The following is a 12,541-nucleotide window of genomic DNA, read 5'->3' on the forward strand; positions in this document are numbered from 1 at the left end:
CAACATTTAGATAGCTCCTATTATATGTAGACATGTGATATTTGATCCTTCCTAAGGTGTTTCACCTTGTAGCGTCTAAATATACCTTTTAATTTTAGTTATTATGTGTCGATTATTCTATTTTTACTTAGTAGGTTTATTTAGGGAAATGAAAATCAAGGAAAAGGGGTCAAAAAACATTCACTAATTTTTAGAGTGCAAGTTTTGTGTATCAAAGAAAGAAAAATTACAAAAATAGGTTTCTTTTATTCTAGTATTTTTAGTTAATTACTTTTGAGTTTTTAATCAGTATAATTATTTAGATTTTCTTATTTTTGGTTTAAAAGTAGTTGATTAATATATTAATTTTTGGTATTTTTATTTATACTTTTAGTGGAAAAGAAAATCAAAAAAATCTAACCAATAATAGCCCACCACATGGAAAGTTCATCCATGGCATATTCCATTTTGAGAGTAAGAATATCTCATTCTTCATTTCAAGATATTTTTACGCCTAAGGGAATTTTGGGGAGGATAGCTAAAAATGAATACTACACAAAACCCTAATTTATACCCACTATAAAAAGAAAGTGACACAATGAATCATCCTAGAAGAACCCTACACGATCACAGCCGCAATTCCTAAAACTAGACCCACACACACAGATACATACACCATATGATAAAAAAAAAAAAAAAGAGACAGAGGGGAGGGGTCAATTTTCTGCTTTTGAGAGCAATTTTCCTTTACTTAGAGAGCACGCCATGGGATTAGGGATAGCAAATGGGCGGGTCGAGTCGGATATAGGCCGGTTCGAAAATGAGTTAATCAAAAACGGATTAATTACCCGACCCGCTCATATTTAACACGGATAAAAAAAAATGAGTTACCCAATGGATAATATGGATATTCATATTATCGACATTAACCAAAGCTACTTCAAAGATGTTGAATTCATGTAGTTAATATGGAGAAGATTAATTTATATTCTTGTCCACAAATCCAATCCCTAGACCCTAGTAAATAGTTGCGCCTAGCATATGTGAGAAGAATAGAAGTTCAAAACCAATGACACGACCTTCAAGAAAACCTTTTTTTGGAAAATACCCACGCAACCCCACCACCACCACCCACTCCAAGAACCCAACCCAACCACCACCCCGAACGCACTTCATCTTCACCCACCCACCCTATCCCACACCACCGCTCCACCAAAGCCTGACCCATCCCCCTCCCAAATCGTCTATTTCAAATATTTTATTTTACTTTTATAAAAAATCATAAAAATTCTTACCCCCACCCCGCCACATCCCCCCCCCCCCACCACCACCACGAGTTGGTGGTTGGTGAAATGTCAAATGTGGAATTTATTTTCCCTAATTTCATTAAGGAAGTAATTTTCTTAAATAAATATTTTCTAAAATTTTTTAGCAAACGAGCATGAGAAATTGGCATATTGGACACACCTATATGTTGTGGGTTTTATTCATTTTACCCATCAAGTTACTCATATTTTAAGTGGATAATACGGGTGGACTCATATGTTACCCATTTCAAATGAGTTGGATATCCAACCCATTGGGTTGGGTCGGACGGATAACCATATTTTTTGCCCATTTTGCCACCCCTACATGGGATAGATATTGACACCATAGAAACATATACCCAGACACGAAAGAGGAACAACAACAACAGCAAACTCAGTATAATCCCACTATGTGGGGTCTGGGGAGGGTAGAGTGTACGCAGACCTAACCCCCACCTTGAAAGGTAGGGCGGCTGTTTCCGAAAGACCCTCGGCTCAAAAGAGGAGACAAAGAGAGGAAAAGATAAAAGGTTAGATATGATCAAGCGTATCGAAAACAATATGAAAGCAAGGAATAACAAAGCAAGAAAGTCATGGTAAAAGGCGAATTAACTGCTATAGATAACTATGAAAATGAAAACAATGAAAGTAAATAAGTCATTATAAACCAACAGATACTCGCAGAAATCAAGAGACAAGAAACTATAGAACAACATAACTACTCTTAAGGGAGGATAGACGCGACTACCTACTATCCTTCTACCCTAATATGAGTCCTCCATACCCTCCTATCTAAGGTCATGTCCTCTGTAAGCAGGAAATGCGCCATGTCCTGTCTAATCACTTCCCCCCAATACTTCTTCGGCCTACCTCTACCTCTTCTGAAACCGTCGCTGGCCAACCTCTCACACCTCCGCACCGGGGCATTTTCATCTCTCCGCATCACATGCCCAAACCATCTCAGCCTCGCTTCCCGCATCTTGTCTTCCACTGGGGCTATTCCAACCTTGTCTCGGATGACTTCATTCCTAATCCTATCACTCCTAGTGTGCCCACACATCCATCGCAGCATTCTCATTTCCGCCACTTTCATCTTCTGAACATGAGATTTCTTGACTGGCCAACACTCCGCCCCATACAACATAGCTGGTCTAACCACCACTTTGTAGAACTTGCCTTTAAGTTTCAGTGGCACCTTCTTGTCACACAACACTCCGGAGGCAATCCTCCATTTCATCCATCCTGCACCAATACGATGTGTGACGTCATCATCAATCTCCCCATTTCCTTGTATAATAGACCCAAGATACTTGAAACTATCTTTCTTCTGTATGACCTGGGTGCCAAGCTTCACTTCCACGTCAGCCTCATGTACTATATCACTGAACATGCACTCCAAGTACTCTGTCTTGGTCCTACTCAACTTGAACCCTTTAGACTCCAGAGTTTGTCTCCAAACCTCCAGCTTAGCGTTAACCCCGCTGTGAGACTCGTCAATCAGGACTATGTCATCCGCAAATAACATACACCATGGCACCTCACCTTGAATTTGCCGCGTCAATCCATCGATCACCAAGGACAATAAAAATGGGCTAAGAGCTGATCCCTGATGCAGCCTCATCACCACTGGGAAGTGCTCTGAGTCTCCTCCCAAAGTCCTTACCCTGGTCTTGGCCCCATCATACATGTCCTTGATCGCCCTAATGTACGCCATAGTTACACCTCTAGCCTCCAAGTATCTCCATAGAACCTCTCTCGGCACTTTGTCATATGCCTTTTCTAGGTCGATGAATACCATGTGCAAGTCCCTCTTCCTCTCCCTATATTGCTCTACCAGTCTCCGTACAAGATGAATAGCTTCTATAGTTGAGCGCCCTGGCATGAATCCAAACTGGTTCTCTGAGATAGACACGCCTCTCCTCACCCTCATCTCCACCACCCTTTCCCACACTTTCATAGTGTGGCTTAACAGCTTGATCCCTCTGTAGTTATTGCAACTTTGAATGTCGCCCTTGTTCTTATAAAATGGAATCATTGTACTGCCTTGCCATTCTTCGGGCATCTTAGTCGTCTTAAAGATGACATTAAAGAGTCGCATCAACCATTCTAAACCTGCCCTGCCTGCAGTCTTCCAAAATTCCCCCGGAATCTCATCGGGCCCGGTCGTTGTTCCCCTACTCATCCTACGAACAGCACCCTTAACTTCCTCAACCTTTATATTCTTACAATATCCAAAATCACGGCACCTTTCGGAGTACTCCAAATCTCCCAACACAATATCTCTGTTCCCTTCATCGTTCAAGAGTTTGTGGAAGTATGATTGCCATCTCCATCTAATGAGGGCATCCTCCACTAGTACCCTACCATCCTCGTCCTTAATGCACTTCACCTGATCCAAGTCATGTGCCTTCCTCTCCCTCGCCTTGGCTAGTCTGTACAACTTCTTATCCCCGCCTTTGTCCTCTAGTTCTGCATACAGGCGTTCAAAAGCTGCTGTCTTTGCCGCCGTAACCGCTAACTTTGCCTCCCTCCTCACCATCTTGTACAATTCCCTATTCGTTCGCCTCTCTTCATCATCCTTGTTGTCTACCAACTTCGCATACGCCACCTTTTTTGCTTCCACCTTCTCTTGAACTCCTCCATTCCACCACCAGTCCCCTTGGTGCCGACCACGGCTACCCTTCGAGACCCCCAACACCTCTCTAGCTACTTCCCTAATGCAACTGGCCGTCCTATCCCATATATTGGTCGCCTCCCCACTACTCTCCCAGGCTCTCATAGATTTCAGCTCCTCCCCCATCTCCAAGGCACCCGTCATGGTCAAACTCCCCCATTTGATCCTAGGCCTGTCGTCCACGACTCTCTTTCTCTTCCTCATCTTGATTTCCAAATCCATCACCAAGAGCTTATGCTGGGTCGTTAGATTCTCACTCGAGATCACCTTGCAGTCTTTACAAAGACCTTTATCATCCTTCCTAAGGAGTAAAAAGTTTATCTGCGTCTTAGCCACCGAACTACGAAAGGTTACCAAGTGCTCCTCCTTCTTCGGGAAGCTCGAATTGGCCACAATCAGTCCAAAGGCTTTTGCAAAATCCAACAGTGCAACTCTTCCTCCGTTCCTGTCCCTGAAACCCCAACCTCCATGCACATCGTCATATCCCCCTGAAATTGACCCAATGTGCCCATTGAAATCTCCTTTGATGAATAGCTCCTCAGTGGACGGTATACTTCCCATCATCTCGTCCAAATCCTCCCAAAAATGTCTTTTCTCCTCCTCGCCCAAGCCCGCTTGCGGCGCGTAAGCACTAATAATGTGCAAAATAAACCCTCCAACAACCAGCTTAATCGTCATCAACCTATCGTTGACTCTCTTAACCCCTACCACCTGTTCTTGTAAGTCGTTATCTACTAAAATGCCTACCCCATTCCTATCCCTCGACCTACCTGAGAATCATAACTTATACTCATCCACATCTTGAGCCCTGGATCCTGCCCATTTAGTCTCCTGGACACAAGCTATATTGATCCTCCTCTTCTTAAGAATCTTAACTAGTTCGATGGACTTCCCCGTTAGAGTCCCAATATTCCAAGACCTTACTCGTAGACTAGAGACTCCCTTAACCCACCTACCCCCTCTAACCCTCACCCCTATCCGAGAACATGAACCTAGTCCACCATCGTCTACCAAAGCCAGTAAAGCAAATATAAACTACTCGACCAGGAAAGAGGAAGGAAAAAAAAAAAAACATAAAAAAAAATCACCACCATTAACACCGTGAACCCATTTTTTTCCACCCGTCACCGCCCAACTCTTATCCACTGCGAAACGTCACAGCTCCACCAAAGACTGATCACCATTTCCACCATCTTTAACGGCAGTTCCATCGTTGGAAAATATTCATGGATGCTGACTGAGAATCACTGTGAAACGTCCCGTAACCAACCTTTAAAGCACCATGAAACACCTGAAACAGAGCATTAAAACCCCATAAATTCCAGCTTTAAAAACCATCGTCTTTCCCATTGTTCGGTCTTGTTCGAGTGAGGTTTGTCGAGGTTACCGCTCAAGGCTTTGGTCTGTGTTCAAGCTCGCTGAGGAGTTCTAAAGTTCTTTTCACTGTACCACAGCAAAGGTATTCTCTTAAAAAGGAAACCAGCAATAAAGTCCCATTTTTTAACCTCCCATTTTTCATTTGATGAGCTTGTTTTAATGCTTGAATTTGGTCTTGTCGTTACTGTGTTTAAATACTTGACATCTTATACTAGAAAGGCGGAATATTGATTTGTATTTTGATCATTGAGGTTAAGATAGGTCTTGTAAAGGTTAAAGCTAAGTTAAATTAATTTCTCTCAAAATGATTGTCAACAGCATGTGGATTTTTATTAATCATTGGGATTAAGATAGGTCTTGCAAAGGTTAAAGCTAAGTTAAATTAATTTCTCTCAAATGAATGTCAACAGCATGTGGATTTTATTAATCATAAAATTGTATTAGTCCTTCACCTATTGCAACTGTTGTTAATTTGTCTAGGTCCGTTCCTATCTAGCTAGTTGTATCATCTATTATCCTTGGTGATATTTGGGATTAGTTTTCTTTAACTTAAATGATCCACTGGTGTTTGAAGTTGTAATATTGTTAATCTCTATTTCTCTTATGTTGGTTTGAAATGCGATAATATTGACCTTACAACCTGCATAATGTTTTCTTGGGGATAAAATTGAAGGAATAGGAGTTTGAGGTCACGTTAGCAATTAATCGACCCGCTGGACTGGTTAGTTTTGGGGTTAAAACAATAACTGTGCTCAAGTTTAATTAATTGGACCACAAAGAGTAGGCATATGCTGATTAACATATATGATAGGCAAATATTCGGATCCGTTAAGCGTTAAAAATTAGGCGCGTATAAAATCGTGTTGACCATGTGAACAGATCCGTTCCAATTGGTTAAATGCATATAATTAAAGAAAAGTCATGTGGTCCATCCCGCTCCTTAACCCTCTAATAATAATTGTGTTGACCGTGTGGACAGACCCGTTCCTTGATTGTATACATATAATTAAAGAAAAGTCATGTGGGTCATCCCGCTCCTTGGCCCTCATAATATATGATTAGCGAAAGACTAGGTTTAAACAATTAAAACACTTTCTATCCAAGAATTAATTAAAATAAGTCGATAAAAGTAACCGTGCTAGAACCACGGGACTCGGGGAATGCCTAACACCTTCTCCCCGATCAACAGAATTCTTTTGCCCGGTCTTTTGTTTTTTAAGACCAAAAATAAGAGTCATTTCCTTTTGATTAGGGACTCAATAAGTTGACTTGAAACACCAAAACTCAATTCCAAGTGGTGACTCTGTAAATAAATAATCCCTTTTCAAAATCGTCACTTCAATTGGAAAAAACCCTTTCTTTAAATAATAAAAACCCGTGTGCGTTCTTCACGCGGGGCCCAGACAAAAGGGGTGTGACATTATATATTCAGACTTATGTGTTATTTAGTAGCTCTTCTGCTGACTTATACCAGATGCCTTGGGTAGAAGATGTTTTTCCACACTTATTCTCTTTTATTTGATATTAAGATTTATATTATTCTTTCGCATTAATAGATTGCATGTTGGATAAGGGAAGGGTTCGCCTACCAAGGTGGGAAGTGGTAAGTGCCCGCACGACTAAGTGATTTTGGATCGTGATAAGTTGGAATCAGAGCCCTAGGTTACTCGATCTATAAGTATAAGAGCATGTCTAGTAGAGTCTTGTGGATCAGTACGATAAGCTCCGTACCTATCTACAAAAGGCTATGTGACATTTAGGAAACTTCGAATTCTTTCATTTCTTCGTGCTACTTCATTCGAATTGGTATCTAGTCGATTCCAATTGGTATCTGAATATTCTGTCTTAATCACCCACGGAAGGTGGGAACTCATTCTTAAATTCTTATGCGACCGGTTTGTTATGACGTGGCTTGGAACGGTACGAGATGTGTCATTCTGATTCGGACGCATGATCAAGATCAGTTTCCAGTTATAGCTTGAGGATTCAGTTGTGTAAGGTCGCGGTTAGACTCATTTATCGTGGGCGTTTCTTGAGAAATGGTAAAGATGGTACAAAAGGTCAAATGATCTCCAAGTTTTCAACATCGGGTTGCTCGGAGGTAGCAAAGGTGCATTTATGGCTCAACTAGAGTCATTTGTTCGATGATATGATTAGTTTGGGAAAAGTTTCAACCTGGTCAAGGCATTATGATGGTGTGTGTGGCATGGGCTTATGGCAGGTCGTCAATTCATTAGCGGCAGGATATTAGATGTCGATATAAAGGGACGAGTGTAAGTTCGGTAAAGATCATCGGATTTGGCAAAAGTACAGGGACCACGTGTCATAAGAAGGGAAATTGAGAATAAGGAAATGAAGGACGACTTTTGTGGGAATCGTATAGCGAAGTAATATTTCCTAGGGTTTATTGGTAAAAGTACTTTGTGTTATGTGATGGAGGACTAAGGAAGAGAATTGGGATAGATCACTCTACGCTTTTAGGAAGGGAATAATTGGTATCTAACGTGCCCGTCAGGATAAGGTTGCAAGTTGTACTAGAGTGGATTCTGTATTCGGTCGAGAAAAGTTAAGTTGGGCTTCCACATGACTGTATGGTAGTGGTTTGTGAGTTCTTCCAGGAAAATGATTATCGGTTCTAAATCGTAAAGCAAGGTTACTTGTGACTAGTGGAGACTTAACTGTGGTCCTGGTCCTTCAGTAAAGTGTATGTTCACTGGGTCTTTGTGTTTAAAGGAATGATAAGGATATCATGGATCAAGAGCTAGTTTATTTGAGAGTTATATTGCGGTCATACATAGTAGGATAGACATAAGGGTTCAGTGTTGAATTGGCATTTGCCGCTGTGAGCCAGTGGGTGATTCATAAAAGTGACTCTAGTGTTGAACAAGTGTAAACTTTTAGTATTCAAGTAGATATCGGATGTTGCATCTAATGTTGGATCAGGGTTGAGAGCTTTGTACCTGTTGTGTTAGTTTCGGTTGGTTCCTGCTATTATTGGTGTTGCTACTCGGTTGAGTTGATTGAATGAAAGGGATAATCGCGTGAATAGTAAGAGGTGTTCTGGTTTGACAATGGGGACGTTTGAAGTGGTAAATCGATGATGTGATTTGAATTAATTCGAGTTGTGGAGAACATTTCGGAATTTGAGTACAGGAAATTTGAGCAAAAGCACCTTGGTAGAGGAACATGGGGACATTAGTAGGATTGTGTACGTGATACGCTAGATTTGGAAATTATTCAATTTCAGAGTTGAGTGAGTTAAGGGAACTCTAGTGTGTATAATGAGTGGCATACTACTATCTCCAGGATTGACTCACCTAGTTTGCAAGACTTGTGATTATTCCGTTGTTATATCCCGTATTTTGCACCCTCGGATAATTTGAGAAAATTGTGACTAGTAAGAGATAAGGCAATATTTTGATTTTATTTAATATATAAGTTGTTCATGAAAAATATTGATGCGGAAATATTGAGGAAGGCTAAGGAAAAAATTGGAAATTTGAAATATAGTTTCGTGAATTACAAAAATTTGTCATGAAATAAAATGGGCTTGGAATAAAAAGAAAAAAAAATTGGGCTTGAAAAATGGCCAAGAGTGGCCGGCGAACTTGGTATGGGCCAAGGCCCATATGAGAGTTAATATATCCCACTAAAAGATGATAAAATTCATCTTCAACCCAAAGAAAAATCAAGAAGCTTTGAGAGAAAAGAAGACCACCCCATTTTCGGCCAAGAACAAGAAAAAAAGAAAAAAAAATTGAAGCCTTTCATCTTGATCCAAAAAAATATAATCTTCTAGTATTCCTACTTATTCAAAGGTCCTCTTTAACGTGGTATAATTGTTGGAGCAAGAAGACTACTCTTTGTGGCAAGTCCAAGATTCTAGTCAAGTGGGAAGTTAAGGAAAAAGGTAAGAATTACTCTTCTTTTATATGTTATGGAAGGTTTATGTATGTTGTAGTATGTAGAAATGAATGAAAATCATGGAAATAAGGTGTGTTGTGTGTGGCCGTGTGGGTGTGTGTGTTGTATGGTGGAGAAGAGATGAATTAATTTACTTAGTATGTTAGTTGTGTTGTTGTGGACTTTATGATGCAAATGAAAGTTTAAGGGTTCAAGTTGGCATTGAAATTGGTTGTGGGTTGTTGTAGGAACTAATGTGATTTTAATATGGTTTTATGTAATTATGAAAATGGAGTTGCTAAAGTGTGAATTGTTGGTATAGTTTATGAATTTGGAAGAAGAAAATGTATTGTTGTTGTTCTTGTTGAATTTGAAAGGTTTCGGGTAGTATGTTGGTTTGGCCGTTTGGAATGTAAGGCGGATTGTTGAAGTGTTCGTGAATATTGTTTGAATGGTGGCGGGTTAGTACTTGCATATGTAGGCGATTATGAATTGAACGTAGATGGAAAGTCGTCAAAATTTGTAGAAAGAAGTTGCTAATGCTAGTATGCGTTTTGAATCGATTGTGGATATTGTTAGAATAATTGTTGGTATTTTTGTTGATATTTTGGTCGAGTTAAATTCTCGGATTTGTTGTTGTATTTTTGGCCGAGTTGAATTCTCGGGGATGGTGGATTTATAGGGGAAATGCTGCCGAAATTTCTGTAAACAAAGTGTTGGTTTAGAATTGGACTCTTAAGCGTTTATGGCTAATGTTTGGTATGTACGAATATTGTTGTAGATCTTGCGAGCCAAAGACTCAAATTTGGATTTGCGTAGAAAGCGGGCAAGGTATGTAAGGCTTACCCTTTCTTTCTTTTGGCATGATCTTCGTGAAACGAACATACGATATGTATATGATTCCAAAGAAACTTCTATTCTTAGAGCCACTAGGATGGCTAACGTTCTTGATTTCCATAAGTTATTTCATGTGGTTTTGATGCCTATCTATGATGTCCAAGTTCGGTTGATATGTTTCCGAATGGAATTCGAAAGATAATTGATATGACTAATGTCTTGGTTTTCCAAATGATGGCACGTTTGATTATTCCATCGAGCCTTCGATACTTTTTGATACGTACATATGGTTCCAAAAGCTCTATTTGATTTGATCTATAACGATATCCGAAAGGTTCTTGACATGATTGTGGCTTTGATCTTCCAAAAACGGCTTCTGAAACGTTCGTAGGAGGTTCTGTACTTCAAACGCTCATAACTTTCTTATACTAAATCCGATTGACCCGAAACTTGTTTCTGAGCCTTCAGAGGTCGGTAAGTATACTTGTCCATCGAGTCTTCCATAATGTATTCGGGGATTACCGACCTTACGTCACTCCGATAGAGACATAACATTCTTTGGGCTCTCCGGCATGTTGCTTGCGTGATATATGCATATGATATATGTACGTGATACATGATTATGATATATGTATATGGATCGGGCTGCACGTTCCGCAGCAGTATATTATATTTATGGATCGGGCCGAACGTTCCTCGACAGTATATATTATATTTATGGATCAGGCCGAACGTTCCTCGGCAGTATATGTTATATTTATGGATCGGGTCGAACGTTCCTCGGCAGTATATATTATGCTTATGGATCGGGCCGAACGTTCCTCGGCAGTATATATATATATATTATATTTATGGATCGGGCCGAACGTTCCTCGGCAGTATATATACATTATATTTATGGATCGGGTCGAACGTTCCTCGGCGGTATATGTTATGTATATGTATATATGGATCGGGTCATACGTTCCTCGGCACTATCATATTCGTAAGGATCGGTTATATGTATATGTATATGGTGGCATATGATGTCAGCACGTAGGATCTGTGTTTGGAAGGTGAGTATTTTGGTACTCTGGATGATTTACTCATTTTCGGTAATTTTTCTGACATATGACATTGGTAAGCATGATGTACGTTTGTGTTACACCTCGGAAAAATTTTCCGTTGGTACGTAAGTGAACGAACTAGTGATAAGTATGAGTGCATGAGGCCCATGAGCAAGAAACGACGTTTGATGACCTTAGGCGAGATTTCGAAGGTATCCGATGTGAGATGAGAAAGTTGGCTAAGTTAAGATGAGATATAAGGTGAGCAATGCATGTGCATGGACGTGGGTGATTAAAATGAGAAGTCTAAGAGATATGAAAAGTTGCAGGTTTGAAATCTGCCCAGTGGTCGTAAAGTGAAAAATACGGACCGTAAATTGGTATACGGTCCGTAAACTGGCAGTCGTAAATTACCATGCAAGACTTCGACTTTCTGCCCAGTTGAGAAATGGTAAAATACGACCAGGAGGATGGACCGTAAAGTGATTTACGGCCCGTAAACCATGGTCGTAAATTACCATGCATGCAGCCAAAGTTTCTGGTTCTGGAAATGGTTAAAGACGACCACGAGGGACGGTCCGTAAAGTGGAATACGGACCGTAAACCTCCATGGACGACCACTGTTCACCCAGCACATATTTTTGCAATTCATTAAATAAAGGAACCAACACTTATTTTATTTCATTACAACATTACACCACTTCTCTATAAAACCTCTCTCTACATTTATTATACAAGTTTTCAAGGATATTTAAGGATCAACAACATAAAACAAGGTGAATCAAGAGTAAGAACATCATTAAAGATCATCTAGGTCAAGAAATCCAAATGGAGAAAAACTAGGGTTTTGCTCAAAGTGGAGTATTATTAATCAAAGCTTGTTCCTACAACTTCTAAGGTAAGATTCATGATTTTTACCTGATGTTTAAGGTATTGAAGAGTTGAAATACATAGATTGTAGAAAATATGGTCAAGTAGGTCATGAATGATGAATAGTGACATTTTGAGGAATAATTTGAATTAAATCATGAATGTTGTCGTGTTGTGATATGAATGCATTATAAATGGTACTAAGATCATGAACTAGACACTTTAGACGAATGGACGAAGTTGGATGTTATGACCATGGATATGGGTGAATTAGAGGCAAATTAAGGAATCTAGATAATGTGGATAATGTGAATGACTAATGGCCATCGTTATGATATTAATGAAGGTATAGACGCTAGCATTGGAAGGAAGCGTGCAAGTGTAGAATAGTCCGACGAAAAGGTATGTAAGGCTAACCCTTCTTTCATAAGGCATGGTTCCTTGGCCAAACTCTTAAATCCTCTATATGAGTATGTTGTATTCAAACGATTGACACTCCGAGCTCATAAGCTCACGATCCTCGATATGTGCTACGATTGTACTACGCA

The sequence above is a fragment of the Lycium barbarum genome, chromosome 7, assembly GCF_019175385.1.
Source record: "Lycium barbarum isolate Lr01 chromosome 7, ASM1917538v2, whole genome shotgun sequence".
Classification (NCBI taxonomy): Eukaryota; Viridiplantae; Streptophyta; class Magnoliopsida; order Solanales; family Solanaceae; genus Lycium; species Lycium barbarum.